Source organism: Ornithorhynchus anatinus, chromosome 11 (assembly GCF_004115215.2).
Source record: "Ornithorhynchus anatinus isolate Pmale09 chromosome 11, mOrnAna1.pri.v4, whole genome shotgun sequence".
In the NCBI taxonomy this organism is placed as follows: domain Eukaryota; kingdom Metazoa; phylum Chordata; class Mammalia; order Monotremata; family Ornithorhynchidae; genus Ornithorhynchus; species Ornithorhynchus anatinus.
Genome location: NC_041738.1, coordinates 8,990,492 through 9,016,639, shown reverse-complemented (window position 1 = coordinate 9,016,639; position 26,148 = coordinate 8,990,492). Strand labels below are relative to the sequence as shown.

The following is a 26,148-nucleotide window of genomic DNA, read 5'->3' as shown; positions in this document are numbered from 1 at the left end:
TACTCCCTTCTGCGTCGCCCTGATTTGCTCCCTTTATTCCACGCCCCACTACAGCCCCACAGCACTTATGTACATATCGGTAAACTGTTTATTTCTATTAATGGCTGTCTCCCTCTCTAGACTATAAGCTTGGGCAGGGAACACGTCTACCGCCTCTGTTATATTGTATTTTACCGATCGCTTAGTTCCGTGCTCTGCACCCAGTAAGCACTCCAAAAATAGGATGGCTTGATTAATTGACATGAGGAGTTCAAACTGTTGTGCTCAGTTTTGGGGAATAAAAACTGTGGTCAGACCCCTAAGGCAACCAAAAAATTATCCTGCTGTAAATTTCTGGTGTGGGGCAAGCATGTTTTCTGAAGAGAAAAATCTGAATGATGTACTGGCTGCTTACCTACAATTAACAAGAAACATTCTGGAGGTAAGAGCAGTGTTTTGGAAGCCATATTTCTGTCAACATGTCAACCACATTCTTCTTTTCTAGCACTTAGCACAGGGCTTTATCCATTGTAAACACTTAATAAATAGTATTGCTGCTGCTGCAACTGCAAGTATTCCTACTATGACTGTTACTATTACTTGCCACCCCGTGATTGGCCTAAACCACATCCGTCCTTTTGTCTCTTTTGTGAGACCTCAGGAAAGGCGAGGCAAACCAGAAGCAGGATTGAGAGGGGCGGGGGTGAGGTTGGAGACTACAGGCTTCCCAGACTCTAATCCTGCAACTTTCCATCAGGTGGAGTCCCCGACCAGGGAGGAAAGCATATAAAGTCCTCAAACCCAAATAGATACATCCAGGAGTAGGGAAGGATTTGCTAACAAGCCTAATCAATCAACCATTTGAATGTTTTGAATGTTCAGTGTTGCTAAAAGGTATATTTGGTGATAATTTTTAACCTGGCATTGGAGTGCCACTTACAGAAAGAGCCTGTGTGAACACGGAATTTGACCCCCTTCATGGGATTGTGGATTGTGGCAAATACCTTTCAGCATGCAGGAACTAGAGAAAAATTTGTATTTGGCAATATGCTGGGCATTCTTCACGTTTCTTGACCTTGTTTCTTTTCCCCTCGATGCAAATAGATGTAGCCGAGAATGCTGAGATGCCAAATGTAGTGAATCCCAGCTAGAGAAGTTTGGGTTACCCCAGCTCTAGACAGAGCTGATTTGAATGTGCCAGTTTTAGCATGTTTTGTTGACCGAAATTAACATACATATTTTCACTTGAATACTTTCCTTAAGTAGAGCCTAAAGTTGTATCAACTGTCACTCATCTAAATCTGTTTGCATAGCTTAAAAATAATATGTGTGTGTCTGGCATAACTTTCACAAATATGGAATTCATTGCTATTCTGTAGTCGAATATTTATTGAAAGATTTGGTTCACACAGGGATTGCCCAGAGTACCCTGATTTCACTATTAAATCGAAAGTTTAAATAATTACTGCGTGGGTCTAGGAAAAACATCATGGCTTAGTGGATAGAGAATGGGTCTGGGAGTCAGAAGGAACTGGGTTCTAAACCCCCCTCTGCCACTAGTCTGCAGTGTGACCTTGGGTGAGTCATTTAACTTTTCTGGGCATCAGTTACCTCATCTATAAAATGGGGAGTAAGACTGTGAGACCCTTGTGGGACAGGGATTTTGTTCAACCTGATTAACTTGTATCTACATCAGTGCTTAGAACTTTGCTTGACTACATAGTGAGCACTTAACAAATACCATTATCATTATTATTATGATTGTTCTCTGGCCCTATCTGGGAATTGAGTTCCCAGATGGAGCTGGAAATGGGAGCCAGGTAGTTTCAGCATTCCTAGGGTCAGAGTTAGGGGCATGCTCTTGTCTTCTGAGGCAGTAGAATTAGTCAAGTGCATATCATTGCCATCTCTCAGGTTACCCTCTCAAGACTTGTGGCCTTCTGGATTTCATGTGGGTCTGTGAATGAACAAGGCATAGAGGTGCTGCGTTTTTTTTATTATTATTATTCTTGTTTTGGGCTTTAGTCAGACTGATAGCATGTTTTGATAAATTGCATTTCTACATTGAAGTAACTCTACCCTTTGGGCAATTGTTATATTATACTCTCTCAAGGGCTTAGTACAGTGCTCTGCACACAGTAAGCGCTCAATAAATATGATTGAATGAATGCAGGAATAAATTTGGTATTCACCCCACTTTCAGCCCTTCAGACCTTTTGTAATATCCGTAAATTATTTATATTAATGGCTGACTCTCTCTCTCTAGACTATAAACTCGTTGTAGGGAAGGAATGGTTCTACCACCTCTGTTGTATTGTATTCTCCCAAGCTCTTAGTACAGTGCTCTGCATATGGTAAGTATGCAATAAATACCATTAATTGATTCAAGGCCCTTGTACCCAGGTAATTCAAAAACCAAAGGTGGAGATTATTGTTCATGCATTGCATTACTATGCTATGCCTGACCAGGAAGGTATTTTTTGTGTGAGAGTCAGCTTAGGGATTTTCATAACTGTCTCTTGCTCAATTATGCTTTTTAATTGCAATTTTATAAGCATAATGTATGGCGCACAATTAGATGAACATGTTTGAAAGTCAAAACTTGGGAATACAAATTTCCTCATGTTGTTGGATTCCTCCTTTTGTTTAGATATACTCATAGAGAAGTGGCAAGGCCCAGTAAATAGGGCCTTGGAGTCAGAAGGACCTGACTTCTAATCCCGGCTCTGCCACTCATCTGCTGTGTGACCTTGGGCAAGTCACTTAACTTCTCTGTGCCTCGGTCATCCCATCTATAAAATGGAGATTGAGACTCTGAGCTCCGTGTGAGACAGGGACTGTGTCCAACCCAATTACTTTGTATCTACACCAGGATTTAGTACAGTACCTGGCCCATAGTAAGTGCTTAACAAATACCATGATTATCATTATAAGTAGTAGTAGTGCTTAAAACAGTGCCTGGCACATAGTAAATGCTGAAGAAATACCATAAAAAATAGATGGCTCAGTTGTGGGGGTTTTTTTCCCTAGCATATTCCTGAGGTCCTCTTCTTTAAGTAGAGAACTAGTATTTTTCCATACTTTTGTTTTTCACATTCTAAGAATTTCTTTGTGGTCTTTGACATTGGTTTAGTGTAGAAATAACCGCGCGAGTTCCATTTCTCATGATTCCTAGTAAGTGTCATTTTATATTAAGCTGGGACCGGGTTTCCTTAAATAGAAATCTCACACAATGCTGAAAGCACACCTTGGTGAGTTTGGTATACGAGGTGCCTTCTCAGCATTGTATAGTAACGGAAAGAGAGCCCTTTGGACTATCTAAACAGATTTATGGAGACTCATTATCCCAAACTACAAGCCAAGCTTTCCCCTTATCACATGGAGTTAACAAAGAAATGAAGTACAAACTGAGATACTAGATGATGAAGAACATTTAGGAGGGCTGCCGTTTATCTACAGAAATCAACTCTTTGACCCCATTCCCTTGTAGCATGCCTCTCTACACAGTGAAACAAAGGGAATGCCTGAATCTGCTTCCCTTGGCTAGTTCGGGGATAATGTCAGCTTGTAGAAGATGCCTTTTGGGGGCCAAATGAGATCAATGTCATGCAGCATCCCTGGAGATGGTATATTAATGCCTTTTTGTTGCCGGAAGGGATGATCCAGGTGCACAAGTATAAAGGAGAAAGAATCATCTGCCTCATTGAATAGGGTTATGGGGTAGAATTTAATTTATCTTTATTCAACAGAAAACAAATGTAGGGGTGCAGGCAGGATGGCAATTTCCATCTATACCCCACTCATAAGACTTGGCATATTAAACATTCATATCAATTATCATCAAGATGCACTTCCTTATGACTCTTAATTATGATCAAGCACCATCTAATGTTGGTTTAGTGTGTCTCCACTCAAACAGATTTTATTATTAACCATTTGAGATAATGACCAAATGAATTCATTTCAAAAAACGGACTTAATAACTCCAGTTTACTTGGATGCCTGCAGAAAGGATGCCCTTTTATAGGAAGATATCAAGATCTGATTTTAGCTTAAAAGTTGAGTCTTTGTAGATTAAACGTACTTAAGTGGCATGATTTTCTAGAATGGCAGGCATTTTTTTTTCTTTTTTGGTATTTATTGAGTGCTTACTATGTGCCGGCCATTGTAAGCCTTGGGGAAAATACAAGCTAATCAGGTTGGAGTTCATGGTCTTAGTCACCCTTTTACAGATGAGGTGACTGAGGGACAGAGAAGGGAAGTGACTTGCCTAAGGTTACCCAGCAAGAAGGTGGCAGAGGGAGGATTAGAATCCAGGACTTCTGATTCCCCATCCCATGCTGTATCCATTAGGCCATGCCACTTCTTTATTTCCAAGTAAGCAATGAATCACTATAACATAACTAAAAATGTTTTTTCTAATTTCACAAATTCCTTTTTCCTTTCCAAATTTGCTTTCTTTGGGAAGACTGTATGAATCATTTTTTCACCTAGTTTTGGGCTCCTGCAAAAGTGGCATAGGTCTTTTGTGGGTTGTCTTTCATTGGAAGTGGTGTTGATATTTAGCCACATGAGGAAATCCAACTAGGCCTTAAAATATTTAGGAATTGATAGTCCCCTATTGTGAGTAGGTGCTTTTTTTAAAAAATGGTATTTGTTAAGCACTTACTTTGTCAGGCACCGTACTAAGTGCTGGGGTAGATATAAGGTAGGTTGAATACCATCCATGACCCACCTGGGTCTCACAGTCTTCATCCCCATTTTACAGATGAGGTAATTGAGGCACAAATAAATTAAATGACTCACCCAAGGTCACAAAGCAGACAAGTGGTGGAATCAAGATTAGAACTCAGGTCCTCTGACTTGCTCATTTATTATGCGGATTTTGATAGCCTCCAAAGCCATCTTCCAGAGACACTCCATTTTGTTGGCAAGTTTTTCACAGGATTAGAGAAAGTTAATTCTGTAGTTAGTTCTAAAATAGCCCTACAGTCTCAGAAGCTGCCTCCCAGGCTTTGGGGGTGAAATGCAAAGCAGACAAATCCCTCTCCTTTCATCCTCTTTTCCTTTTAAGCACCCATCTTTTTATTTTGATTGACCTATATTTTCTTGTTCAAATTTCAGGAACTGTGAGCATACATTAGGTAGGATGGCATCACAGCTGATAGAAAGTACACTAGTTTCAGATTCTGACTACTCAGTTATCCTGAAACAAAGTTACAGATTGAAACAGGAGAAGCAGCATGGCCTAGTGGAAAGAACACGGGCCTTGGAATCGGAGGACCTGGGTTCTGATCTCGGCTCTGCCGATTCCTCGCTGTGTGACCTTGGGCAATTCACTTAGCTTCTCTGTGCCTCAGTTTCATCAACTGTAAACTGGGGATTCATTGCCTGTTCTCCCTCCTACTTAATCTGTGAGCCCCATGTGGGCAAGGACTTTGTCTGCCCTAAATGACCTGTGCCTGCCCGGTGTTTAGAACAGTGTTTGACACATAGTAAGTGCTCAAAAAATACCATAAAGAAAGGCTTTTGGAATCTTATAGCAAATATGTGGCTCTGTTGTGACATGTTCCCCCTCTTGGCATATGTTTTTTCCTTTATAATCAATGGGACAGTCACAGAGGTAAGGCAAGAGATAATATTTCAGAGAAGTCCTAAATCTACTGTTATATATTGCATATCATTAACAGGTTGTGTCATTTGGAATTTTTATCCAGTGTGTTCTTTTGGTGGGTAATTTTGAGTAGACGTCAAAGGTGTAATTTAGAGACACCAATCAAGGCTTTCAGGATTTTTCAGATCAATGCAAACCGTAGAGGGAGAAAGTAGAGAATTAAAAATACAATCATCTTTCTGTTCAAGCAATTACACAAGTGATGCTTTTGTGATCTTGGACGCTTTGGGAAGCAAGCGTTGGGTGTTACTGCACAAACAATTTTTTTCCTCAAGTCTAGTGGGAATCTTTCACTGCATGAAGATGAAGCTCACGCGTATGCTTAAGCTAGATGCAAAGTAATGGTTGGGAATGGAATTCTCTAGTTCACGTACTTTCTTTAGACGGTCCCGTTTCAGCCTCCCAAAAGAGTACTGTTCACCAGTGACCTCGGTGTACGTGTTCTTTGCACTAAGAAATAGCTGTGTAATATTATTGTGACGGAGTAAGTAAACTGAAGTTTGCCTGCACTGCTAAATCAGCACCCTGAATGAAATTGGCGGATTATACTAATTTAGCTTTTAATGATAAGAGATTTAAGCATAATTGGTTAAAGAGTTTATCTACACAATATGAGTCACTCCCATAATGTGCCATTTTAAAGCCTGTAATTTCCAGGTGTTAAATACATTTTCCAAGTTATCAGGAGAAGTGCCATAAAAATGATCTCTCATTTCAAGCATACAAATGCGTATGCTTTATTTGTTTTCTCTACACCTACTCACTATCATTGTGACTTTCTGTTATGACCTTCCTAGCTCCTGGACATATTTTCATATCCCCAAGATATCGGTGCTATCATTGTTTCATGAAGGCTGATCTTGTCTCAAGAGAAGTAATCACTTTTTTGTGTTTTGGATAGTATTTTTTAAGGGCTTACTGTGTGTTAGGCACTGTATTAACCACTGGGGTAGATACAAGATTATTAGATTGGACATAGTCACTGTCCCACACGGGGCTTGCAGTCTTAACCCCTATTTTAGAGATTGAGGGAGCCGAGGGATGGAGAAGAGAAGCGACTTGCCCAAGGTTACACAGCAGTCAAGCAGCGGACTGGGATTAGAACCCAGGTCCTTCTGACTCCCAGGCCTGTGTTCTGTTCACCAGGCCATGCTGCTTCTCATTTCTTTCCAGCTGGTAATGATCAGTTGAATGAGGGGCAGCAAACTCAGCATACGTAAGCGCTGTGACTGAAAGTGCAGCCCAACTACTGGGAGAAGGCAAGTCAGAGGTGGGACAAGATAGTGCAATGGGACACTGGATCAGGAAGGCTTGGATTTTGTACAGCGTAACACTTTGTGTGGAAGTACTGTAGCTGAGAATATAATCAATGTCTTTATTTTGGCAATTCACTGTTATGGTGCTTTGTCAATACATCACCAAAGTCTTTCTATAATAGTCATTTTGCTCAATGTCTCCTATGGGGACACCTCAGTCTGCTTTCCCCAGCCCAACAAAGAAGATCAATAGATTCAAAATGCCTCTCTTCACTTTTCTTTATAATGTGGCATTCTCCCCCTGTATGAGGTTTAAGGTGAGATATTATATTCTAGCTGAAATCTCTGAAGAATCTGTGGGAGAATCCTAAGATCTACTGTTCCTTTCCTTTTGCCCTTTGGGGTTTACGTCTTTCCTTCCATAGCATTTCCTGGTGTATCAGGCTTTGTTAGAGTCTCCCTCTCTTTCTCACTCCCTCTCTCTGATCCTGTCTTTCTTCTCTCTTCTCCTTCCTCCCTCCCTCTCCTCCCCCTTTACATCTCTATCTCTGTTTTTCTCTCTTCCCCATGCCCCTTTCCTTGTCCCTCTCTCTGTCTTTCTTTTTCTCTCTCTCTCCCTCTCACTTTCCAGTTTACTTTTATCTTATCTTTCTCTTACTGGGTTTTTGAATATGACTCTGTATACATAGGGTGCTGAGGGACAGATGTCAGAGATTTTCTTTTCTTATGATGCTCCACCATCTCACGTCATTTCAAGAGGAGTGAAAAGCATTACACCAGTCCTCCTTTCACCACCTATTTGGGAGAAACAATGAGGTGGCACCTTTCTCACCCTCTTTTCCTAATCTCCTATTCCTAAAATGTTAGATGAGTCCTGAAGGATGGGGTCAGAGCGAACACTGAAAGGTTCTTCACCAACTTGGACGCACACCGAACTCCGTCCTCTCCATCCCGTAACCTTGGCATTATCTTTGACGCAGCTCTCTCATTCAACCCATGTATTCGATCTGTCACTAAATCCTGTCGATTCAACCCTCACAATATTGCTAAAATCTGCTCTTTCCTTTCCCCCAAAACTACTACCGGAGTGGCTTAGCGGAAAGAGCACTGGCTTGAGAGTCAGAGGTCGTGGGTTCTAATCCCGACCCTGCCACTTATCAGCTGTGTGACTTAGGGCAAGTCACTTAACTTCTCTGTGCCTCGGTTGCCTCATCTGTAAAATGGGGATTAAGACAGTGAGCCCCACATGGGACAACCAGATTATCTTGTATCTACACCAGTGCTTGGAACATAGTAAGGGCTTAACAAATACCATCATTAATATTACTATTATTGCCACATGAATCTAAGCGCTTATCCTATCCCTCCTTGATTACTGTATCAGCCTCCCAGACAATCACTCTCCCCATCTTCAAAGTCTTGTTGAAGGCACATCTCTTCCAAGAAGTCTTCCCTGACCGAGCCCTCATTTTCTCCTACTCCCTTCCGTGTTATGCTGATTTGCTCCCTTTATTCACTCCTCCCTCAGCCCCTCAGCACTTACGCACACTGTAACTTATTTATTTACATTAATCTATCAATCATATATTTTAATGTCCGTCTCCCTCTCTAGACTGTGAGCTTATTGTGGACAGGGAACATGTCTACCAGTTCTGTTATAATGTACTCTCCCAAGCACTTAGTGCATTGCTCTGCACACAATAAGTGCTCAGTAAATACAATTGATTAAGCAAATCCCCTTATGGTAGGGCAGGAGCACAAAGCTGGCCACAGATTCAGTAGGTCAGGCCCTCCTGCCCCCAGTCTTGGAGTTTCAGAAGGCCTGGGGCTTATGGGCCGAAGTGGCTGGGTCAGAGCTGGCCCCTATTTTGGCCTTTGGATACATCTGGCCCATCCCGGCTTGGAGAATTTCTTGGAGCCCCTTCCGGCTTGAGCAGTATCTGATGCATCAACGCCAGAACAGTTCATCAAGTCGAAGACCAATCACGGAGTTTCAAACCTTGTGATTTGCTGGCATTAATGCAACACTGCCTTGTTCTTCATAAAAAGCATTGACTGTGCATTCGGCATCTTCCTCCCAAGAACCTTCTGCTTGATTATTAACAAATATTAACAACTGTGGAAACGCTGATGTGTTGCCAGTAAACATTCAAAAGACCAAATGTTCCTAGGCGCCTTATCTTTAACGTGGCTGGATCAAATGAGTTGCTAAAAGCAGCGGGTTCATATATACGTGTATAAATAAATAGATCCATATAGCTTTCACATTCAAATGAACATCAGTATCTAGTACAATGGTGAGTAACATTTACTGTGAGACTAGAAAATGATTGTTTTTAGTGTTAATGAATCTGAGATCTTCCATGTAGACTTTAAGATTCTTTCCGACGTAATGGAAAAGGTTAGTTCCCCTAATTGTGAGGAAAAAAATCCCCCTCCCTCCTCCTGCCCCCTCCTTCTACCCCCAATATTTTTTAAAAGGAAAACACACTGGTTTGGATTTTACCCCTGTTGCCAAAAGTTCTGAAGATCCCAAGAGTTTCTTCCCGAGATAGATTCTATAATAGAGTTAAGAGCTCCAGAGGAACACTTTTAGCTAAGAGTTTCAAAAATCAAAGAGAACAAAAAATGTCCAATATTTTCTACAAGTGAAGAGGAAAGAGGCAGTGGAATATCTAGCATGGCCCCATTCTCAGATCTGTTCCCAAAGCCCAATCATCTATATAGATGAATATTAATCTTCGAGTCAGACATTTTGAAAAACCCAGTTCCAACAATTTTCAAGGGAGTCCCCCCACCCCCACCCCCTTCAGTCATTTTCCTGAGGAGAATCCCAAACAAGGGTGAGTGGCTGAGGGTCAAGGGACAACTTGAGCCAGGGTTGTAGTCCCAAAGCATTTCCTCCAAGAGGCCTTCCCCGACTAAGCCCTCACTCCTCTTCTCCCACTCCTTTCTGCCTTGTCCTTGTATTTGAAATTGCTCCCTTTTTTCACCCCTCCCTCAGCCCCACAGCACTTATATATGTAACCCGAAATTTATTTACTTATATTAATGTCCTTCTCCCTCTCTAGATAGTAAGCTCACTGTGGTTAGGGAATATGTCTACCGACTCTCATATTGTATTCTCCCAAGTGCTTAGTTCAGTGCTCTGCACACAGTGAGTGCTCAATAAATAGGACTGATAGATTTATTGGCACCCAACCTCCCCTAGTTTGAGAGCAGAGCAAAAACTGTACCTCCCCCTCTTCTACCATCAGGCTTTGGAACTCCCCGGAGCACCAATCCAGTTCGACCAAACCATCAGAACCACTTTTCTGACAGTCCTGTCTGCCAGGGCGGTCTGCCCGTCAGGGTGTGTGTGCAGGAGAGGGGGTGGTTGCATCTGTTCTATTTATATAAATGTTTCAGACTGGCTGTGTGGCATTTCTTCTTTCTCAGAGTATGTCAGCTGCTTCATCAAAGCAAGAGCAAATCAATAAATACTTATTCGAAAGTCCTAATTCCCAAGAGCTATTTGGAAAGGTTTAACAGTGTGAAAGGATATTTTGAGATCTCATGATTATAAGTCCCCTGGTTCTACTCATTTGGTAGCAGCTCATCACGATGTGTTAAGCAGCCAGTCATGAAAAAGACCATCCAAATCCTGAATTAGTTAGCAGCTCAGTGAATCTTTCCTTTTATGAATTTCTGACTAGGGCAACATTTTTTTGGCCTGGTCATTGACTTGCTTTGGTATGAAACAACTGGAGTTTTAGGTTTCCTTTTGCACAGAGAGTAAGATAGGAACTCATTATAATAGTAATAATAATAATATTTTATTTGTTATACAGAGAGTAAGATAGGAACTCATTATAATAGTAATAATAATATTTTATTTGTTAAACACTTACTGTGTACCAAAAACGGTTCTTCACACTGGGGCAGATACAAGATAATCAAGTCGGACACAGTTCCTATCTGACACAGGGTTCTCAAACTAAAGTCTGTCATCAACATGATAGAAGCAGCATGGCTCAATGGATAGCCTGGGAGTCAGAAGGACCTGAGTTCTAATCCTGACTCCACCTCCTGTCAGCTGTGTGACCTTGGACAAATTACTGGAACTGGGATTTAGAAAAACCTGAGTTCTAATTCTGGCTCCACCACTTGTCTGCTGTGTGACCTGGGCCAAGCATCTTCACTTCTCTATGCCTCAATTACCTCATCTGTAAAATGGGGATTAAGACTGGGAGCTCCATGTGGGACTGGGACTGTGTCCAACCTGATTATCTTGTATCTACCCTGGTGCATAGTACAGAGCCTAGCATTTAGTAAGTGCTTAGCAAGTACCATTTTTAAAAAAAGAAAGAGAAGGAAGCAGCAGTAGGCTCATCTTTAAAATGTCTAATGGCCTTCTAGGTTGTAAATGGGTGTGAGTGTGTTTAGCTCTGGAGGGGTTAAAGAAGTGAATTGACAGCTACATAATAAGAATTTCTAACACTGCATCTAGGCTTCTACAACATCTTTGACCCTATCTATCTTTCAGTAGTTCCAGCTTTTTGTTGGCATGTGTGAGTATCCTGGAGAATAATGACACTTGGACGCTGACAGAATGAGTTGCATTTTCAATTGAGAGCACAACTCCCACTTTTTCCTCATTTAATCCTCAGTAGTGTTTAAACCTCAACATCTTTAAAATAACTAGAAACGTGACACTCCAGTCACTCTTTTGACAAACTGAGAACAACAAATTGTTATCTGCTAGTCAGAAAATGTAGAATTTCATCCAGATGACAACGAGCGGAAATGTCGAGGAGGAAGCACGGAATACAATCTTTAAGGGCTGCAGAATTAAAAAAAAAATCAATACTTATTTTAGAATCTACCCCAAGGATTCCACCTCTACTTGACAACATTTTATTATCAAATATCCAAAAATCATTACTACAATATCACAAATATACAACGACATTAAAAAAAATGGACTTTGTTCTCCCGGGAAAAGGACATAAATATCCACAAGAAAGGTTCTTTTTTTTTTTCCTGAGGAAATGGTTATTAGTCAATTAAAACACTCAGCGACAATCCATGTAAAGTAGTTTTCATCTTTTAGTTCCAGAGCTTGAAACATAAAGATTTGAGAAGAGTTCACTTGGGATAGGAAGGAAGGCAGCCTCATGCCAATGAGATTCAAAAAACATGCAATCCGTGTTTGCTAGCTGAATATTCACTGTCTCATCCAGCTGTTTTTTATCAACTCTCCTGTCATTATGCCTAAGGACCCATGCAAAAAATATTTACCAGCTAAGTAATATTGGGATGAAAACTATTTTTTGATCCTGCACAACAAAGCCATTTGGGTCACTTGGTGAATGTTGGTTTAGATGTTCAATAAGAACATTTTGATAGGACAGCTGGAAAATTGATCGAAGGATGAAATTCTTATATGTGCTCTAACCACGCTTATAATAGCCATTTCATGAAAATCCAAACAGATTCTAAATATTTAAGGTTTAGAATTATGTTGATTTGCTTCTTTGTTTCTGGAAAGCAAGCAAAGAGAAGGTAATTATTTCAGTGGTTTTGAGTTTGCATCATTCAAGAGCAACATGAGCTGATGGAAAGAGTATGGGCCTAGGAGTCAGGGGACCTGGGTTCTGATCCCAGCTCTGCCACCTGCCTGCTTTATGACCTTGGGGCAAGTCACTTAACTTATCTGTGCCTCATTCTACTCAACTGTACAATGAGGATTCAGTACCTGTTCTCCCTCCTTCCTAGACTGGGAGCCCCATGGAGAAAAACAACCTTGTTTGACCTGACTGATTTGTATATATCCCAGCATATTGAACAGTGCTTGAGAAAGAGTAGCACTTAACAAATACCGTTAAAAAGAAAAAAAAAAGAAGCCAGCCTATGAATTTGTTGTGACCACCAACGAAAGAGTCAAACTAATATATGTTCTCCTAGAAAATTTCATTTTTTCAAGGATTTCTTCAGTGTTTCTTTGCCGAGATAATCGTTAAGTGTTAAAGCTATGGGCACAAAAGTGTTGTATTACCTGTAGTAATGTCTACAAGATAGACAAGAATTCTTTCTTTACCCATCACTGTGCATCCCACAAGTAATTCTTCCTCTTTATTAGTCTCTTTAAGGACACGGTCTCCAAAATTCTTTATACGTTACCTGAGCTGCTCATTGTGAAGCAAGTTTTTCCCCTCTTAAACCCCCACCATCCGCGTTCCATGTTTACGATAGTCTTTCCAAAGCAAATTTTCAGACATACTTTATAAAGAATTATTCTCATTATGAATAAGTGCATTGGTTTGGTCTCTGTAATTGTGGAATAGTCAGTGGGCTTGACTTGGTATCAACCCACTGTAAGACTGCCTGGTTGTTTTTAGTGACTATTTCTTTTATTAACAGTAGGCTTCTTGTTAAATGGAGTACACTACCCTGCGTTCAGCTCAGGAATTCCAAATAAATAAGGTAAGCACAGTATTTTCCCAAAACCATAAATGTAATAGAAGGAAGCTGTGCTTGAGCCTTAGAAAGATACCTCTCCTGCTGAGAATCTCACATCCATATTGGGGTTTTCTTTGTTAATCAGGTGCAAAATAAGGCAGCTTTTTGTTGAGCAGAAGACCATCATTAATTTTTCATAAGAGCAACAAAGTTTTGAATAGCCCAGAACCTTTGGAATCAGGCTCTTAGAGATTCCAAAGAGAGAAGAAGAAGAAAGCCAAAAGAAGGGTGTGTGTTCTTTCACTGGATATTTATTTCCCTCATTTAAGATGAGGAAAAGATTGTGAACTAACAGTTCTTCAATCTGAACCTTGTTTTAAAAAAAATCCCTTTTAATGTTTTTTTATGAATTATGCCCCGACCTTCAGCTTTGTCCTACATTGTGTGAAGATGATTCCTAAACACTATTTTAGTTTCGTCAATTAAGGCAGAAGGTATAAGTATTCTTCTCGATTCTAGCATTAGTATTATCCCAAGTGTGGCATTTATGTCCATTTGGTTCTTGGGTATAAATAAATACCTAAGTAGAAAGACCAATGTGTACCCTACCAGGACTAATAAACTAAAATAATATGGCATTGATTTTGTTCAGGGTGTCTAAATGTGTTTTTATAACTGCGTATGTTTATAGCTTCTTCACAAAACTGACATGAATTTCAGGCAATTAAGAAGACATGAATTTCAACGCTTTCAGGAGGAGGTTCTTCCCAGTGGGTCTGTAGTCTTAGAAAATTGCAATACCTTTAGGTTGACAAAGCGACCACAAATTCCTAGACTTGAACTTCGTCAAAACGATATAATAGATTGCCGTAATGTATCAGACAGTCAGAGGTATTTGTTGAGCGCTTACTGTGTGCAGGGTACCGAACTAAGCGCTAACACAATACAACAGAATTGGTAGACGTGATCCCTACGCCCAAGGAGCTTTCAATCTAGGAGGGGATACCGACACTAAGATAGATTATGGATAAGGAAAATAACATGTTTTAAGATGAGCTCATATTAGAGGTGATTGTGCTAAATCTGTTGGAGAAGTGTTTCTTATAGTTTTCATCAATGAATACAGATAGTAAAGAAAGAATTATTCAGATTGCATTTGTGTTTTTTGCTAGAAATTCCTCCCAATTAGAAGGGAGCAATTAGAGAATTTATGATCCAAAACTGTAAGTTGCCAGTGTTTGACTCTATGAAATCCTGGCAGACTTGAGCCCATTCATTCATTCAATTGTATTTTTTGAGCGGCCACTTTGTGCAGAGCACTGTACTAAGGCCTTGGAAAGTACAGTTAGGCAACAGATAGAGACAGTCCCTACCCAGTGGGTTCACAGTCTAGAATGGGGGAGACAGACAAGAAAACAAAACAAAGCAAGTGGACAGACATCAATTGCATCATTGTAAATAAATAGAATTATAGATACATAGGCATCATTAATAAAATAAATAGGATAATAAATATGTACATTTTATACACAAGTGCTGTGGGGGGGGGGGAGAGGGGGAGAACAGAGGGAGACAGGGAGATCAGGAGAGGAGGAGGAGCAGAGGAAAAGGGGGCCTCAGTCTGGGAAGGCCTCCTGAAGGAGGTGAGCTCTCAGTAGGGTTTTGTAGGGGGGAAGTGTGCGAGTGTGGCAGATGTGAGGAAGGAAGGCATTCCAGGCCAGAGGTAGGACGTGGGCCAGGGGTCGACGGCAGGACAGGCGGGAACAAAGCACAGTGAAGAGATTAGCGGCAGAGGAGTGGAGTGTGCAGGCTGGGATGTAGAAGGAGAGAAAGGAGGTGAGGTAGGAGGGGGCAAGGTGATGGAGAGCTTTGAAGCCAATAGTGAGGAGTTTTTGCTTCATCCGAAGGTTGATGGGCAACCACTGGAGATTTTTGAGGAGAAGGGTGACATGCCCAGAGCATTTCTGTAGAAAGCTAATCCAGGCAGCAGAGTGAAGTGTAGACTGAACTGGGTGTTGACTTCAACTTTTTTTCTTTTCTGGTAGAACGAATCTCCCGCAGTGTGTTGACCTCAGTTAAACCAGGGTCAGGTTCCCTCTGCAAAGGCCAGGCTCTCTCTGGAGAGAGTTTAAACTTTCGCTGGTGACTGAAGAGTAGGGTATGCTTTTGTTCCATCCAGAGCAGCCGCCCTTTCAGCTTGCTCTAAACTTATATCTATCCCAGTTCCCAAAGCCACCCTCTGCTCCAGTTTCCACCTGGGGGCCTAACATCTGATCTCCTAAGCAGAGGTAGTCCATCTCTTTCCAGACCCTTTACAAAGGAGAAGCGGTGTGGTCTAGTGGATAGAGCACAGGTCTGAGAATAGAAAGGACCTGGGTTCTCACCCTCACTCTGCCACTTGTCTGCTGCATTACCTTGGACAAGTCACTTAACTTCTCTGAGCCTCAGTTACTTCATCTGTAATATGGGGATTAAGACTATGCCTCCTATGTGAGACAGACACTGTGTCCAAACTGATTAACTTGAATCTACCCCAGCACTTAGTACAATGTCTAGCTCATAGTAAGTTCTTAACAAATGCCATTAAAACGAAAAGGAGATGATTTGCCAAAATGTCTGTCCCACTCTTTTGATTAAGACACCTGACTTTTAAATGCATTTAAAATGAAATAGCACCTTCAGAGTGGTCAGTTCACTCTACCAAGTGCTTTGAGAAACAATGTGGACTAGAGGAAAGAGCATGGCCCCCAGAGAGAAGCCCTGGGTTCTAATTCTAGCTCCACCACTTGTCTACTGTGAGACATCGGAGAACTCACTTCACTTCTCTCTGCCTCAGTTCCCTCATCTGCAAAATGGAAACTCAATACCTACCTATTCTCCTGCCTACTTAGACTGTCAGCCCCTTTGGGGATCTGATTAACTTGTATCTACCTCAGCACTTAGTACAGTACTTGACACATAGTAAGTGCTTAACAAATAGCAATATTATTATTATTGTTATTGACAATAACAGATCCCAGACATGATACATTCGTTGGCCACAAGGAGCTAACACTCTAACCAGGGAGACAGACAAACAATTGAATGCACATTGAAGTAAACATACATATACTGAGGTTGGGCCTAAATGAGTTAAAAATGCCAGATAGAATGGCTGATGGATTTGTGTGGCTTAGAGTACTTGGAACTAATCGAGGAAGGCTCGTTGGAGGATAGTGAATTTCACTGGAACAAATGGGAGGGCTTTAAATGTGGGGAGAGTTGTGGTCCGTCGGATTTGGGGAGGGAGGAAGTGGGGGGAACAGCATGATTGAGGGTTCTTAGGTGGGAGAACTGAGAATCAGGTATGGTAAGAAGGTTAACTTGAGAGGGATAAAGAAGGTGAGTTGGATAATAAAGAGTGAAGAGGGCAGATAGGTAAGGAGGAGGGAGGGTGGAGAGAACAGATAGTTAAGGAGGAGCGAGTTGGAGATCCTTGGAGGCTACTGTGAGGAGTTTTGATGTTCTGAGGAGAGGAGAGTTAGGTGCTGAGGGAAGCTTCATGAAGCTGCTTGGCCTAGCAGAAAGAGCATGGGACTGGGAGTCGAGGATATGAGTTCTAATCCCTACTCTGCCTCCTGCCTGCTGTGTGACCATGGGTGTGTCACTTAACTTATCTGCACCTCAGTTCCCTCAATTGAAAATGGAGTTTCAGTGCTTTTTCTCCCTCCTACTTAGACTGTGAGCCCATGTGGGAAAGGGACGTGCCTGACCTGATTAACTTGAATCTACCCCAGCACTTAGAAGAGTGCTTGACACATATTAAGTGCTTAAGAAATACTTTTAAAAAATTTGTGGATCCACTCAGCCCACTGAGGCATCCCTTACTCTTTCAGAGGCAGAGTCCCTCCATTATATAAGTGAAGTAGCAATATTTTTAAAAAGTCAACTGGTCTGTCTCCCATCCAGGTTTACTTGAGGTTGCGACGGAAGCTCTTGTACCGACAAGGAGTCGTCACCACCAGAACTGATTTCCGTGAAGATGGAATGAGAGCACGAAATAATGCAACTGGGTCAGATGGGTAAGGATGAGTTGTTTTTGGTGTGTTTGAGGAGATAGGAGGAAAAGGGATTCTGAATTCAGTGAAAATATTCAAAAATACCCATTTGCTATTTTCTTCCCAGGATATAAAGACCCTGTCACCTGCTTCATTCATGGAATTACCAGAATGGAATTGGGAGTCCAGAATTTGTAAATGTGGGATATCCCCTGTTGCCTGGGAAATGCTGCTGGTACTTTGTGGGGGAAAGTGTCAGCTGACCTCTTCTGTTGACAAATATTTATGTTAGCAAGTTGATGGGGGCTTGGGTAACTTCTAGTTAGGGAAGGGTCCTTCCCTTCTACACCCAACTGATCTTGGTAAGACAATTCCCCTCTCCCCTTTTCCTCACTAATGCTATTTTTTTCAATGAAAAAAAATACTTAATACTTACTATGTGTTAGGCACTGTACCAAGCTCTGGAGTAGATGCAAGCTAATCAGGTTGGACAATGTCCATGTCCCACATGGGGCTCACAATCTTAATCCCCAATTTACCGAGGCCCAGAAAAGCTAAGTGACTTGCCCAAGGTCACACACAAGGCCTCTGACTCGTAGCTGATTTAATGTCCGCATATGTAAAGCTATTTGAGCACCAACGTGCCTCTTTATGCCTTTCCTAACTGCTATTGTCCTAGAGTTTTTCACTGCTGTTAGGTAGCCAGTGAAGCCTTATGGGAAAGGAGTGGGAAAGCAGGAAAAATTAGGGCTTGGCGGGGGGGGGGGGGGGGGAGTTTCTGGATGCAGGGATGAGGATCTCAACCTAATGGACTTCACCCAATGCTTTTTGATATCTTTGGCTGGGGATTTGTCGGAAGCTGCACGCTTTAGCACCTTTCTACACTCCTTCTGCTGAAAGAGACCGTTTCTCCTTGAGAAGCTGTCTTCTCCCATATTGTTCTGGGGAATATTCTTACTTCATTCTGTCCTTGGCCATTTCCACCTTTCATCTAATCTGACCATTGTGTGAAAAAGATTGGTATTGAAGGAAATCAAAATCCATCCAGTACAGTTTGGGGGAAGAAAGATAGAAAAATGCTATTTTTCACTTTGCCTGCTCTTTACTTATTTTATTTCAATAAGACGGGTGGGATCTATTTGAGATCCTCTTAGAAATACTCAAGGTATAATTACAGTACACAGATTAAAGGCCAAGTTCTTTCAAAGCTGTCCCACTCCCTAAGATGTAACACTACATCACATCTTCATTTATTCCTTTAAAGCTTCAGAATCAGAGAAATTGGGTTTGAGGCTTCTTTTAAGCCAACTGTCCATTCCCTTGGCTGATCAAGAATTGCTCTCTTTGTTCTACTTCCATTGTTTTGTTCAGGTTACCTTTTCCTGTCCCGAGAGAGGGACCTTTTTATCATTTCCTTAGCAAAACTACTTTCCAAACTGCATCTCAATTTCTGCTTCTACTTTTATGTTTCACTGTAGCCTAATCAATTATTCTCCCCTCTCTTCAAATATTTCCTAGTCTGCTGACTTTTTTATCTGTTTATCTTTCTTTTTATCAAAAACTGCATTTCTGCTAATGTGTGTATGTGTACACATAAACTCCTCTCTCTAACTTATTCCAATTTGACTACATCTTGTGATGAAAGTTGTTAACTCCAGTTCTCCAGTGCTGGTAATAATAATAATAATAATTGGGCTATTTGTTAAGGGCTTACTATGTGCCATGCACTTTACAAAGTGCTGTGGTGGAAACAAGCAAATCAGGTTGGACACAATCCTTGTCCCACATAGGGCTCACGTCTTAATCCCCATTTTAAAGATGAGGGAACTGAGGCACAGAGAAGTGAAGTGACTTGCCTGAAGTCACACAGCAGACAAGTAGTGGAGTTGGGATTAGAACCCAGATCGTTCTGACTCCTAGGCCCGTCTTTTCTCCACTAGGCCACGGTGCTTAATTTCATCAGTGTGGTCTAGCTGTTCTGATGGCCTTTTTCTTCAGAAGCAGCAGGGCCTGGGACTCAGAGGACCTGGGTTTTTACACCAGATCAGCCACTTGCCTGCTGAGTGACCTCGGGCAAGTCACTGAACTTTTCTGACCTGGGTTTCCTCACCTGTAAAAAGGGGATTAAATGCCTGTTTTTCCTCCTACCTAGACTGTGAGCCCCATGTGGGACTGTGTCTGACTTAATTATCTTGTATCTGCTCCACTCCTTAATAGAGTGCTTGGCACATAGTAAGTGCTTAGCAAATACTGGGTTATTATAATTCTTACCTATTTCTATCCTTTGGCTGTTGAATTGAGGAGACAGAGTGCTTCCACCCTCAGCCAGCTCCTAACTGTTTTTCAGAATTTTGTCATGCCATGGATAACTCTATTTGCACCGTGTAGTCCTCGTGTTCAGTTTGCATTTTTTTAGTTTCCAATTTCTGTTTCAGTTAATACAATTTCTGACTAGAATTTGTCACATTTCCCAATGTAGTATGTTCTACTCCTTTTATTACTGGGTTAATTACTCATCTTCTAAGTTATCAGTGAAGCTGTTAGGAAAGAGAAACTCTGCAATGCCCCCTCACCAGGACTTTCCAAATGGAGGAGGAGGGGTCCAAAGCAGTGTATGTGTGTTTGTGTGTGTGTGTGTGTACACATATTCATTTACCAGGCTCCTTCTTTGAAGGTACTGTGCAATAGATGAAAAACATTTTTTGACATTCTTAAAATTGGCTGATGTAAATATAGAAGGACCCTGGCTGGAGACACTGGCAGCTCATTGTGGGCAGGGAATGTGTCTGTTTATTGTTGTAGAATACTCTCCCAAGTGTCTAGTACAGTGCTCTGCTCATGGTAAGTGCTCAATAAATAACAATAATATTTATGGTATTTGTTAAGAGCTTACTGTGTGCCAGGCACTGCACTAAGCCCTGGGGTGGATACAAGCAAATCAGGTTGGACACAGTCCTGTCCCATGTGGGGCTCACAGATTCAAACCCCATTTTAAGGATGAGGTAATGGAGGCACAGAGAAGTAAAGTGACTTGCCTAAGGTCACACAGCAGACAAGTGGAAGAGCTGGGATTAGAACCCATGACCTTTGACTCTCAGACCCAAACTCTATCCGCTATGTCAAGCTGCATCTATTATGAATGCTGACATATATATCTGGACAGAACCAGGCCCTCAATCAGAACCCCAAATGGACCCCAGGAGCACCCCAACCCTGCAAGGGGAACCATCCCAACCTGAACTCTCCTACTCCGACACCCCCAGCCCCACTGATGTCCGTGGTTCAGAACGAATTCCTTCTGGCTCCCTGAGTTTACCCAGACTCTCATAGGCAGAGACTTGCTTTGGTTGAAAATTTGGATTCTGGCTTAAATCAACGTTCAGAAGTGTGTCCCTCCTCGTACCCAGTTGGGCCCAGCTTGACCCATCCTCCTTTTTCAGTGGGAAAGCAGGACTCTCCAGGTGAGATTGACTGCACGAGCGCTAATATCTTTGTGGGCTGCTGGGACTTTTATTAGCTGCAAAGTCAGAGGGTCTTGGGGCAGGTGTAATTCTTTCACAAGTCTTCCAGATCTGAAGAGGTTGGAAATAGGAGTGGAGGTGTAGCCTCCCAGCCCCAAACATGGCCCCTTTCTGACTCACTGCTCTGCGACCTGGCCTTGAGTCAAGCAAGGTTCTACTCAGTGGTTCTGAGGTACCTTCCAGCCACAATAGGGCTGGAGAGTTCACTATTTCCAGCTGAAAAGCAGCATGGCCTAGGGAATAGAGCAAAGGTCTGGGAGTCAGAAGGACCTGGGTTCTAATGCCGTCTCTGCCACTTGTCTGTTATGTGACCTTGGGCAATTCACTCCACTTATCTGGGCTTCAGTTGCCTCATCTATAAAATGGAGATTAATACAGTGAGCCCCATGTGGGACATGGACTGATTAACTTATACCTACCCCAATCTTTAGTACAGAGCTTGGCACATAGTAAGTACTTAACTCCTTCTTAGATGTCATCGAGTCGTTTCTGATCCATAACCACTCTATGGTTCTTTTTCCATAGAATTTTCTTGGTAAAAAACTAAAGAAGTGGTTTACCATTGCCTTCTCCTGCAGAGTAAAAGCTTAAGTCTCTGCCGCTGTCTTTGATCAGCATTTTGATCACTTGATCATCTGCCTTTGATTCTTTCCTGTGCTGCGGCTACCCTGCATAGTTGAATCAACTTTATCTGTTGCTTTGGCTTAGACCTTTCCTTTATGGGCAAGAGAATTTTTTCTGAACCACGGACACCAGTGGGGCTGGGGGTGTCGGGGTAGGAGAGTTCAGGTTGGGATGGTTCCCCTTGCAGGGTTGGGGTGCTCCTGGGCTCCATTTGGGGTTCTGATTGAGGGCCTGGTTCTGTCCAGATATATGTCAACGTTCATTAGAGAGGCAGCTTGACATAGTGGATAGAATTGAGAGAGAGAGAGAGAGAGAATTTTTCTCAATGGCATAGCGCTAAGTTTTATTAGCGCATGCAAACTCTCCTGCCACGGAAAGGTGTTGCTTCAGAGGAGAGCGCTTAGCAAGTGCCATTAAAAAACTACAACGCTGAAGATTTAGTATTTATTTATTGGGTCTGTGACTCATGACACTCTGACCTCTGACCGCCCCCCCACCCCCAACCTCCTGCCTGCCATTACTCTTTCTATATAAGCCAACCCGGCCCATCGTACTGCTGGCCGAATCCATGGAATCCTTGCCATAGACGTGCCCGTAGCTTATTATAGGGGAAGTAGGGGATGCCAGGAAAGGAGGTGGGGGTATATAGTTCATGGACTACAGAGCAAATGTTCTATCAACCTACCCTACGTCATGCATTGCTGCCCACACAAGATATTATTCACCTTTAAAGATGAAAGAAACTATAGATCAAATCCAGACACCTCCTGCTGAATAAAGAAACCTTGGATCCAATAAAAGCATTGCCTGCTCAGTTAAATTTCCTAAACAACGTCATGTGTGATTTGAGCAGGGTTCTTCTACAGTTCCCATTCAAAGTGAGTACCCCAAAAAGCATCAACAGCGGCAATGATTTCTCATGACAGATGCTTTTTCTTGAGCACTTTTTTCCCCAAAGAAATCATCCCCCCAATCGTGGTCTTTTCTCTGCTGAAATGTCCTCATTTATCCACGAGTTCCCAGCTCCCTCATCCCCAAATGTGTGCACGTAGGAGGGGAGGTTTTGTGAGAGCACAGTAGGGTCTGTTGGCCATACAATCTTTAGGGCCACACCCAACCACCTGGGTAAAATCTATCTTCAGTGGCATCCTTTTTGACTAAGAAGGGCAAATACACACCCACACCCACCCACATAGCCACTATAAAACACACCCATAAAGGTAATTTGCTAAGTTTAAATTTATGAATTCCTTATGTGTTCATAGTGAGAAAAATCATCTTTCTTTTCAATTTAGCTAATTACACTTATATGGGAGTGTGTTCTATCAGGTGTGTGTGTGTTTTCTTCATAGTCAAAAAAGATGGCACGGGTGACAGATTTTACCCGGGTGGATGAGCCTGCCCTTTGAGGCTGCACGACCCACTGACCCTCCCATGCCCACACAAAAACTCGAGAAGCAGCATGGCCTAGTTCATTCAGTCAGTAGTATTTCTTGAGCGATTACTATATGCAGAACACTGTACTAAGCGCTTGGAATGTACAAATCGGTAACAGAGACAGTCCCTGCCCTTTGATAGGCTTACAGTCTAATCGTTGATAAAGCCCAGTGCTGGGAATAGGGAAGACTTGGATTCTAATCCTGCCTCTGCCACTTGTCTGCTGTGTGACCTTGGGCAAGTCACTTCACTTCTCTGGACCTCAGTTACCTCATCTGGAAAGTAGGGATTAACATTGTAAGTCCCCAATGGGACATGAACTGTGTCCAACCTGATTAGCTTGTATCCATCCCAGGGCTTAGTACAGTGACTGACACATAGTAAGCACTTAACAAATACCATTAAAACAAATTGAACAATGACAACAGAGAGGAAAATCTTCCCTGTAATCTTTGGGCTCTCCCCCTAGATTCCGGGGGAATCTAGGATGGGAAGGCATACCTAATTCCCGTGCACATCCAGACTCCTCTAGGGGGTACACTCTGCCCCCGGCAGCGTGGTGCTTCATCTCCCTAGTCCAAGTGGCCAGGCCTGAAGGAGGGCTGATCCACTCTCAGCTGGTACAACTAATAATAATAATGGTATTTGTTAAATGCTTACTATGTGCTAAGCACTATTCTAAGCGCTGGAGTAGGTACAAGGTAATCAGGTTGAACAAAGTCCCTGTCCCACCTGGGGCTCACAGAATCTTAATCCCCATTTTATAGATGAGGTAACGGAAGCCCAAAGAAGTGAAGTGACGTGCCTAAGGTCACACAACAGATAGGTGGTGGAGCTGGGATTAGAACCCACGTCCTTTTGACTCTCAGACCCATGCTCTTTGCACTAGGCCATGCTGCTGCCAAGTGAGTGGCTGCCCAAGATTCTCTGAGTAAGGAAAACTGCCCAGTCAGTAGAGGATCTGAAGGGAAAGTTAGCCTAGCATTTATTACCTCTGTACTGGAGGAACAATAAACCAAATCTTAGTCCCAGTAAAACCAATAATCTGGTCAGGGTCTCCCTGCCCACCAAGGGAGCATCTCCAAATTCCTGGCTCGGTCTAAAGAGGAAAAAGTTTCTTTCCCAGCTTGATTTTGTTTGCTGTTCCCCTTTGTCAGGAATTGGGAGAGAAGTGCAGTTTAAGAGATGGCATCTAGACCTCTATATCGTTTTCATAGATCTAAAAAATGCATCTGATACCATTCAGTAGACTGGACTCTGGGCTTTGGCGATCTTGAGAAGTAAGATCATGTGCGGTGTACCTTTTTCTTTTGACTTCTTATTGAGTTATCATGTCTTTGTATATATCGATTTTCCCATAATTTGGCTTTTCTTCTTTTCAAAACAAGTATAACAGTGGAGAATGCAGGACATGGGTATTTCCTAAGTTTGTTAGAAGTCTGTCTTAAATCACTGCAGAATAGAGAACCCAGCAGTGGGAGCTCATCCATTTTACCCTATCCTCGAATCACATCCAGGGTTCTGCCTGAGATATATCATTTTTGCCCAGGGTTTACAACATGGAAAATGTGATCCTAAGCCCTGTGATGACCCTAACACATTTCCCTGGTGTGTCTAGGAACTGGGATGTAGTCATTTCCCAGAAAGACAAAGTTCAAATCGAGCTGTGTTATTAATTGAGCACTTACTGAGTGCAGAGCACTGTACTAAGCGCTTGATGTGGACCTCGCTGTTTGTTGAGGCCTATAACTGCACCATGGGCCCTGTCAGCAGCCCATCTGATCCTATATTTCTGGATCTCCTTCTCCCTACAGCACATCATCAGAACCGATACTTCATTGTCGGAGAAGCAACTGAAGCAAATTGCCTCCCACTCATCCATTCTCACTCGCCGATTATAGAGGAAGAAGAAGAGGATTTATTAGTGGTTACAACTTGTGGCAGTTTGTGGCCACTAAATAAATATTAAGTGGCGACGCTCTCAACAAAAGCAACCGAACCCTTCAGTGCCTTGCAGGCAAATCAATGAGCTGTAATGATCATTGATCAGCAGATGAACCAATCACCCATATGTAACAGCACATCAAAGAAGATGGCACGGTTGCTCTCCAGGAATTGTTTGAAATGCTTGAAAAGCAACAGTGATGGAAAAGGACACCTCACCTCTTAGCAAGGAATGAAGATCCCATCAATATTTATCATGTCCAATCAGGATCGCTCATCACACCAAGATGGGTGAAAGAAAAGACCTGGTGTACCTGCGCTCTCTATTTTAGATTAGCCTCCCCTAGCCATTTTAATTTATTTTTTCATTTTATATTGTCTCAAAACCTCGGTACTTAGCACTCCCTAGAAAGCTATGTGAGAATTGTATGAAAATTCTTCAAATATGTAATGCATAGAAGTACTAAGTAAAAAATAAATTTAATGTGGTATAAACGGTGTCCTTGTTTCAGTTTCTGTTCGAGCAGTAAGTACATCCTTTTGGCACACAATACAAAATAATCGGTTCAAATACATATCGGTACCTTATTGGATTTCGGTTCTTGCTAAAAAGGTCTTGGACACAGCAGCCATGCGGATGTTCTTATTTACAAGTGCTGCCGAAAGGGAAATTAATGTCTGCTGTGCCACAGTAATTAGGAAAATTTAAGACTCCTTTTGCTTCAGCATCTTCTACCTAGGGTTGTATGTCACGGGTGTTTTCATGAGAATTCTCTGGATTTGTGTCATTAATAACAGGCAAATGGCCAGATAGTGTTGGAATGTGTGTTACATTTAATCAATTTGCTATTTGTATTCATTATGCATGTCCTCCATTTTGAGTCATGAAAAATTGAAAGGCCATTACAAGTGGAAAGAGCATCCTGGATTACAAATGATGTAACAAGAACATAAGCACTATTAATTGGTCAATTGTGCTTGTCAGGACATTTAAAGTGATTAAGGCAGGAAGATTAGATAAGACAATAATGTGCACTTGAAGTTAAAGTACAAGTAAAACCAGGGCAAATCTCAGGCCCCAGATAAGCAGAGCCAAATGTAAGGACATTTAGAAGCTTGCCCAAGAGTTTAAAAAAGCAAAAAACAAACAAAAAAAACTGTGAAGTTACTTTTATTAAAGAATTCAGAGAAGGTTTATTCAAGGTATTGTTTCCCTTCCCAGCTCTGAGGTGATC

The 26,148-nt window shown here is 42.0% G+C and overlaps 1 long non-coding RNA gene across 4 annotated transcripts in view; it reads left to right on the top strand.

The window, feature by feature from the left end:
• LOC103170616 overlaps nucleotides 1-25,408 on the top strand; it is a 30,275-nt gene extending 4,867 nt beyond the window's left edge. For 3 of the 4 annotated variants that reach the window (XR_486298.3, XR_003762772.2, XR_005660594.1), the window contains exons 2-3: nucleotides 17,299-17,411; nucleotides 24,784-25,408. This is a non-coding gene — a long non-coding RNA (uncharacterized LOC103170616). Of the gene's footprint in view, nucleotides 1-13,339; nucleotides 13,375-17,298; nucleotides 17,412-24,783 lie in introns of those variants that run through there. The other variant, XR_486299.3, reaches the window with a different exon arrangement.
• The last annotated feature ends 740 nt before the right edge of the window (nucleotides 25,409-26,148 follow it).